Source organism: Pezoporus occidentalis, unplaced genomic scaffold, assembly GCF_034315485.1.
Source record: "Pezoporus occidentalis ecotype Australia unplaced genomic scaffold, CSIRO_AGI_Poc_V1 ctg1116, whole genome shotgun sequence".
Lineage (NCBI taxonomy): Eukaryota > Metazoa > Chordata > Aves > Psittaciformes > Psittacidae > Pezoporus > Pezoporus occidentalis.
The window spans coordinates 597-9,224 of record NW_026912903.1 but is presented as its reverse complement, the minus strand read 5'-3'; the positions used below and the strand labels follow the sequence as shown (position 1 = coordinate 9,224).

The 8,628-nt window shown below is 44.4% G+C and overlaps 1 long non-coding RNA gene across 1 annotated transcript; it reads left to right on the top strand.

Moving 5' to 3' along the window:
* Positions 1-715: 715 nt before the first annotated feature.
* Positions 716-8,206, top strand: LOC134171236 (uncharacterized). Its single transcript, XR_009967552.1, has 3 exons — positions 716-1,094; positions 2,742-2,936; positions 7,720-8,206. It is a non-coding gene; the product is annotated as an uncharacterized LOC134171236 (long non-coding RNA).
* Positions 8,207-8,628: the final 422 nt, after the last annotated feature.

The following is an 8,628-nucleotide window of genomic DNA, read 5'->3' as shown; positions in this document are numbered from 1 at the left end:
GTGCCTCCAAAGAAGAGAAGACAGGTTGGCTGCGGCATTGAGTTTACAGCACACTCTTTCACTCAGCTGCCACTTTCTTTGCCATTCTGGGAAAATTCAGACACACAACTTATGTAACCTTTTTCCTTGTGTGTTGTATTTCAGATTTGGAGGGTTCGTGGTGGTTTGGATTTAGTTGTGGTTTTTTTTTGGGGGGGGTGCTGTTTTGAGGGTTTGTTTTTTTTTTTTTGTTAACGAACGTGATGCATGTTAAATAAAAGGCTAACATCAATAGCTTTGAAAAGAGCGACCGTTACGTTCTGTAATGGAAAGAGGAAGACCAGCTACCCCCCAGGGGTAGTCCTCACGGTGACAACGTCCTCCCAGCAGCAGAGCGCGGAGCCTTCCTTCCCGTACTGCTTGCAACTGTGTAGCTAGACTAAGAAACGTGGTCGTGTTTGTCGCCGGGCTGCGATTTTACACCGAGAACCCCCACCAAATAATAAAAAAAAACTAAAACCAACAACCCACGCTCCGCAGAATAGTAACGGGCGGCCGGGCCGCTCAGGTCATGGAGTCCCTTTGGGTCGGGCCGCGCCCTGCGCCTTCACAGACGGCTGGGAGCTGGGCCCGTCCCGGCCTCAACATTCCTTCCGTGCGGCAGGCAGGGACGGAAGGAGGGACAGAGGGCGGGCACTGCCACCAACCCCCGGCACAACGAGAGGCCCACCCTGCTTTCACCAACCACTCCAGAGGCCCAGCGGCGCTGCCTGTCGCCCCCGGCCGTGGCTCCTCCTCCTCCTGCTGCCGGTCGGTCCCAGGGCGCACGGCTGACATCACGCCCGGGGTTTCCATCCGACCGCGGGAGGGGGAGGCAGAGTGGAGAAGCGGCATGATGGCGGCGGTCGAGAGGACTTGAGGAGCGGTGGCGGAGCAGAGCGGCGCAACACTCACTCGGGTACTCTCTGCGCCCCTCCCTGCCCAGTTCGGGGCCCCATTGTTCGAGCGGGCGGGCGAGCGAGTCTACCGCGTCAAAGCTACGAGGAGCCGGCGGCCAGAGGGACGAGCGGCGGCCCAGGGCCCGCCGCGGCAGCAGCCCCCGACCCTAGGCTGGGGTACGAGCATCCCCGCGGGGCGTAGCGCAGTCACGGGCAGGGGAGTCTCTGGGAAGGCTTCGCCAGGCTGGGCGCACGAAGGTAGGCAGAGGCCGCCATGGCTTCTTTCCCTTTCGCCGGCCGGGAGTTTTACAGCTTCCGAAGATGGAAGGGGGGGCGGGCGGTGCTGAGAGATGGATCTCGCTGCCGGGCGGGGTCCGGGGGGAAGGGCTGCCCGGCGCGGGGTGGGTTCTTGGGCCCACTTAGCGGAGAGTGGGAGCTGCGAGGGCCGCAGCGGACAGCCGGTGTCGAGTCTCTCTCGCTTGGTTCTGCTGGCGGAGCCAGCGCAGAGCCGCCTTGGAGGCAGGAGAGCGGCCTTGGCTCTCCTCTGGCCAGGCGGGGCGCCGGGAAAAGCGAGAATGGAGGACAGCGGCGGCCTTGGAGACGCTGCCAGGGAGCCTTGGCTGGGAGCGACGCCTGTGCAGGGCCGCGCTGCCAGCGGAGAGCTAGCTTTGGGGACGGGAGACGAGCGCCCTGGGGGCGGGCAGAGCGAGAGCTGCAGAGGGAGGCTGCGGGAGCACGGTCTGGCGGCCTGGGCTCTCCAGCCCTGCAGGAAGGATCACCGCGGAACGGGAAAAGCGCGGAAGGGGGAAAGTTATGGTCGCTGCTCAGGGTGCTTCCCGGGGCTCACCGGGTGCCGGGCCCGAAAGCGAGGGGGGTGTTTGCGCGGGAGGACGGGCAGCGTGCGGCCAGGCGACTAAGCAGAGCGCGGCCTTGCGGGCGGACCGCGGGGAGCCGCCTGGCTCGCCTCCTCCGCCGCGAGGTCCCCGATGTCGCTTCGCGGGCCCTGCGGAGTTGCCGGGCTGCCTTCTGTTACTTTCCCCTCCCTGGTCGCCTTTGTCTGGTGGCCGGAGTTGCTTGGATGCCTGAGCACGGAGTATTTCCCACCGCGGAGCGACGCATTCCCCACTGCCACGACCCGGTGAGCTGCGGCTGGGCTGTTACATATTAGAGGAGAGCGCCTCGGGGCAGGCAGCTAGCAGGACACACTCTAACCGCTTTCACATCACTAAATCTGTGAGAGGCGGTGCTTTTTATCTGATTATCAGTGAGTTTATGCTTGCAGTCCATTTACCGTGAACCTAAACATATCTAGCTGTATGGGATACTGCAGTGATCTGGTTTAAGATGCGCTTGTATGTGAAATAATGATCATTCCATCTGTGGGATTTTGCTGGTCTGATTTAGTGGAGACAGTTGTTTTAAACAGGACAGTCTTTTTCTTCCTGCCTTTGCCCACAAGCGGCTGTAAGCATTATGTATCTGGAAATGCTTCCACTGTGTTTTGTCTGTTGAATACATTTTACTAAGCAGATCTTAGCTGAAGAATATATATGTCGTTTTACGTCTGTGTTCAGGTGAGCAGTTTTTTGTTAAAATTTGTATCCCCTTTGTCCTGAAGTCAGTCGTATGGCAAAAGTTAAACCACACGATATAGTGCAGACATGTAGTAAACTGTTCTTACCCTGCAGTGCTAAAGAGAATGTAATTTCCATACCATTTCCTATTCTGCGCACATTGCCATCTATATTGCCATGTTATTTTTCGTTTCTTTTTAGATGCAGACGTGCTTTCAAATTGTGTCAGTGTTTTTCTTTACTGTTTTAGGTATTTGAGGAGAAATCTTGAATACACACAAAGAACACTAGAGCAAACACCTGACTTGGCAAACAAGCAGAGTACCAAGAAGATATCCACATTGTAACCAGAGTGGTCTTTTATTTATCTTTTGAACTTACTAATATTTACAATGAATTTGCACAGCGATGAAGAAAGCATAAGAAACAGTAGTGGAGAGTCAAGGTAAGCACTTACTCGTTTCAGTTATAATTGACTATGTATTCTCCTATATTATTATAAACTGGTTTATATTTGAACTTGGTGCCAAAGCTTCCTGGTTCGCAAGCAGACCTAGTTAGGAGGACTGCACATGCTTTCTTGCAGTTTACATTTCTGCTTGTTACATTCACATCGCTTCAGTGATGGACTGTAATGAGCTTGTATGCACCTTATGTAGTAAAGTTTATATAGTATTAAAATTGTGTCGGCATCCAACAGAGTAGTATTGCTCTTTTGGGGGGAAAAAAGAATGTCTGAGGTGTCTTTACCATTCTATTTGAATGGTAAAATAAAGCTACTGTCTATGAAGTGCAAGGCACATATGCATAATATGTGTTGTATAAAACCCTACATATGCTATCTCTAAAGGTGAAGTAGTGACTTGTTTATAAATACATCTGTTCTTGATACAGAGTGTTTTATGATTCTTATATCATAGAATGGTTTGGGTTGGAAGGTACACTCAAGACCATCTAGTTCCAAACCTCCTGCATGGGCAGGGACACCTTCCACTAGACAGGGTTGCTCAAAGCCCAGTCCAACCTGGCACTGGGCACTGCCAGGGATGGGGCAGCAACAGCTTCCCTGTGCAACCTGTTTCAGTGTCACACCACTTTCATAGTGAAGAATTTCTTCCTAATATCTAAATCTTCTCACTGTCAGTTAAAGTCATACCCCCTTGTCCTGTCACTACATGCCCTTGTCAAAAATCCCTCTCCATCTTTCTTGTTGGCTGCTGTAGGCACAGGAAGCTGCTCTGAGGCCTCCCCTGAGCCTTCTCTTCTCCAGGCTGAACAACCACAACTCTCAGCCTGCATGGCCTTTCCTTCTTTAGAGCTGTCAGAGCAATATAAGTGTTGACATTTATTTATTTTCTGAAGTGAAAGTCCAGTTTCCCAGCTGGGGGTTTTTGTCACTGGGGGGGGGGGGGGGGAGGTTGTGTTTAGGGTTTGTTTGGGTTGGGGTTTTTATTTGTTTGTTTGATTTACTAAATATAAAAATCAGTCCTGTGATGCTGAACGCTAGTTTTGTAGCATGTGCAGTGTTCACATTTTAAAGAGCCTGGTTAGAACTTTCCTGCATCCAGGGATGACAGCCAATTTAGAGGGGTTGAATTAGGGTTCAAAAATTCACATCACTCCTCTGCTACAGTTTAGATTTCTAAAATTGGAAATACGGTAAATGCTGAAGGTTTAAGTTGAAGTAAATTTGCAAAGTGGTTTTAGACTCCCAAGAAGTGTTTGTGAACATGCTGTTAATCCACCCATCTGTCTTTGAGTCTCTCACTGGAGATCAGAAAGAGGGGTGGCTCAGGGGAACTGGGTAAAGCCTTATCAGGTGAGAAGAGAAACATGAACAAATAGTGTGAGCAAGGCTATTCTTCTGAACTCTTAGATGTTCAACAAATGCAGATTTACCAGGGACAAGTCTGATGATTATGTGTGTAAATTTTCTTACTACTTGAAACAAGCTACCTTGCTAAAGATAGGTTGGAAAACCACTCTGTAATTGTGACTACCCATAAACATTAGTATATCAAAGTTATTTAAAAGCTATAGTAATCCTTAAGACTAAGCCAACTAAACATTGCAGTTCACAGCAACATCATTAGAACTAACTATGGGGAGGATGCATAGTACTCAAACTTGACACTTGCCTGGGAAGTAAGACTGTTATTCATTTTAAATGTCTTGCTGAGCACATCTTAAAGTTTTATCAGGTTTTTAAAAGCTAAAAACATTTTTCCTAGGCTTATATCAGTCATTAACCCCATAGCTTAGTACACAGGCAAGTCCTGGAAAGCTTATTTTCATGTTTGCCATGTAGTATCAGGAAACTGTTTTTATAAATGGAAGCTCAACGATTTCCATTTTCAATGATAGAGCTGGTTTTGTCTAGCCTACTTCCATTACTAAAATAATTACTGCCAAAGGCCAAAGGAGTATGATGTGTATGGAATATCTTTATATGACTTCTCCCTGTTTAGCCTTCTTTTTTTCTTTTTTTTTTTTTCCTTTCCTTTTCTTTGAGTTTCCAGAAGTTTAGGTAGTTTGTACTGGGAGGAGAGTTGCCTTAGCAAGCTGCAGACAGATAGCTAACTATAACTTGGGAAGCATTGCTGTATTTAGGTTTCAAATGTGGAAATGTGAATTCTGCAGAGTGGAAGTAGAGATTGGTAAGAAATTACATTTCCTAGGCTTCTAGTTGTCCTATTTCATACAGGATGCTAGGGAGGGAAGTGGAACAAGTGAAGAAAGTAATTGAGAATTGCTGTTGGGAATAAACTCCAAAGATGATGAAACTTCCAAGAATTGGTAGAAAAGAAGAGATGAAGGTGAAAACAGTGATAATCTAAATAGCGGTATTGGTGATAACTATAAGAAGTTTATGTCACTTTGCAAGTTTGACACTTTACAAGTACAGTAAAACTATCCACTTCCCTTTGATGTGTGCTGTAAATGTCCATAGGTGTCATTCTGGAGTCAGTCTTGATAACAATTAAATACAGCCTGATGTAGGGGAGCCATTGTCATTACTTTAGAAAGTTACAAGAAGCAGTGGATTAGGGCTGAATGGATACTGCATTTTATTATTTTAGGGAAACACCATGACTTGCAGAAGTAGTGGAAAGCCTGTAGTTTCATTAGGAGGAGGGCTGGAGAAGGAACTGTTCATAAACTTTCAATTTTATGCACTGGTCAGCATTGTAGCATAGAATCGTAACTATCCTTTGTTCCCTGTGACTAGCTTTGAAGGTGAATTATTTCTGAGGTGTGTGAAAGGAATGGACGGTTTGCCACACTTCTACATTACTTCACAGCATTGCATCTATTCATCTGACTGGTAAATGAGCAGACAACTTTGCTGCTAGTTGAGCCTGAAATTCTGTTTTGTTACAGGTGAAAAAGTGCATCTTTTGTATTTTCATATATTTTCATAACTGACCATGCTGTTTGAATTTTCCTTGCCTATTTCAGCAACCCCTGAACCTATAAAAATCAATACTAGAACCAAGCATGATGGACGTTGCAGACTATCGTAAACACTATTCTTGCTTGATGTGCTGATTTCTGTGCAATAATTACAGTGGAATCTACTTTCCAGCTTCTTGTTTACTTGAAATCACTATTCTGGCATATTTTTAAATAGCTTAAGGTAAAGTATCACAGATATTGTTCATCTGGATAGCAAGTAAGCATAGACACAAAAAATTGATATTGATACTTGAGAAGCTGACTCTTCAGCAAAGCATCCTCGTGTAGTGATCTTGAAAGCATTCTGTTGCAAACTTAAATACGAGTAAATACATTCTAGTTAGGTAGTAATAAGAAACCTTAATCAGCAAGGAAGGGCAGTTATACCTGAAGTGCAAGACAAGCTCCAGGTAGAACAGGGACTGCAGAAGTGAGTGGTACTAATTGAATAACAATCTGATTTCCCATCTCTTTGCTCTTCCTACGTTTCCTGCAGAACAAGGTATAGAGGACTTAAGCAAACCTTCCTTCTCTGGAGGTTTAAAGGGATGTGCTTAGTGCAGCTTAACTGCAAAGTGGTTGGCTGAAATGAACTGTACTTCTATTTGTGCACTAAGCAGAAAGCAGCTGCTTCACACTAAGGACTTTGCCCAGTCTTTGCACACTTGAAAGCTGATTTTAATAGAAGATACTAATTTCAGTGGCTTTAATTAATTCACTTTGTGGATTGAGTAGACTATGGACCAAAGAAGGCAGTTGAGACTAAAGATTTTGTCAGCAGGCTTCAATTTACTATACAAATCCATACTTTCCATTGAAGGTAAAAAAGATGAATCGAAAGGCATGAATTAAGTTTATTGCTTTCAAGAAATAGAAGCAGGAGTTAAAACGGAAATTCTCCAAGCATGTTTGCATAATTACCTCTATGTGGTGGCTTCCTTTTTGAATAAATTTAATAGATAATATTAATAAAAATGTGTGTATGTAGCAGGAGAGAGCATATACATAAAACTATACATACGTAGATACATACTTAGTACACAGGAGTTCTTGAGATCAACAGAAGTAAATGGTAAAGGAAACTGTGCGTAGAGCTTGCTGTGAATGGCTAGTGGATAAAGCAAGCTCTTCACTTCTGTTAGAAGTAGTATTTTTGGTTAGTAAGTTGCTACTTTATCAGGATTATTGCAGTTAAGCATGAAAAGTTCTCCTAATACAAGTTAAAAGCATCTTTTCACTTCTTTTGGAAGAGTTCAGATAGAATGTGTATCAAAACCAAAGTGTTTTTTTGTCTAGAAACCTTGCCAGCTAAAAGAAGGAATTATAAATTCACGATACAGCTTTTCTTGTACATATGGTCTCTGTTTTGGCTTTGGGACTGCTGCTGATTTTATCCAGGTCTTGTTCCTTCTCTATCTGAACTGGCTGATAGATACCTTTTGTATGTATGTTTAGATTCAGTTCCACCGTTCTGGGAGTTTCAAAATTCACATTCCTCAAGACAAAGTCCTGTCTTTGTGATACAGGCAGTGCACCTATCCAGATGTCGGCCCTCCAGGAGTAGTGTTTGTTGTTTTTTAGGTTGGTTGTTTTCTTAAGGGGGAGGTGGTTTGTAGGCTAGTTTTTTTTTGGTGGTGGTTTTTTTTTTTCTGTTCGATTGTCTTTTGTTTGGTTTTGTATTTGTTTATATTAGTGGATTTTTTTTGGTTGTGCATTTTTGTGTTTTTTAATTAAATTGCATTTAATTTTTTTTTTTGCTGGTGAACTGTAAGGAGCTCTACTAAAGACATCATTGTATTGCTCCTGGAACCAGCTGCATGTCGAAGGATGGTCACATCAGACCACAGTAGTAGACCCCTTGGGAACCACTGATACTTCCTGCCTATGAAAGATTCCTGGAACTTCTTTGGGTTCTTAAGATATGTGACTTGTGGCTCTCAAAGACTTGCTGTGTGTTTCTTGGGGTTGTGAAAGTGGGTAGATGATCAGTGTAGTTTTGATACCTTTACTTTGGGGATGGTTTGTAGTAGTGGCAGCAGATAGTAGCCTGCAGGACTGGAAATATAATGCATTTCTCTGAGTTGCTAGCCCACATCAGGAAAATTCAGTTAAATTCATGCTTTGTGATAGCTGAGATCAGGAAATAACCCTTGCTAGACTGAACTTTATTCTGTTTGTTCCCTCTGATTTTTACTGGTGGTGATAAATAAGATAAATTTTCTTTATGCATCTAAATCAAATTAAGTAGTTGTTTTCCTTCTATTTCTGGTTTGTTTCAAAGCAAACAAACAAAACCAAAGAACCAAAAAGTCCACTGTCATGTCAGATGCTTTTCAATGACCCTACAGAAAGTGTTGGGTTTTTTTTTTTCCCTCTAGTGTGTTGTACTTAATTTTGCCCAACTTGGTACTCTCTTTCCTGCTGTCCTTAGAAGACTGTTAAGGTAGTTTAATGTAATGAATGTGCTTTAAATCAGTGGTGATAAATTATCCGCTCTTGGATCCATTATTAACCTAGACCTTACACAGGAGCCTAAGTACTATTTTACAAGTATTTGTATAGCTTTCCGTTTTAGGATTTCTGTTCCTAGTACCTTGTGTAAATTATCAGACTTTGTTCCTCGTTTTCTGATCCTATCAGGGGCACCTTGTTGTAAGAGATAAGCTAGTGATACTAAATGT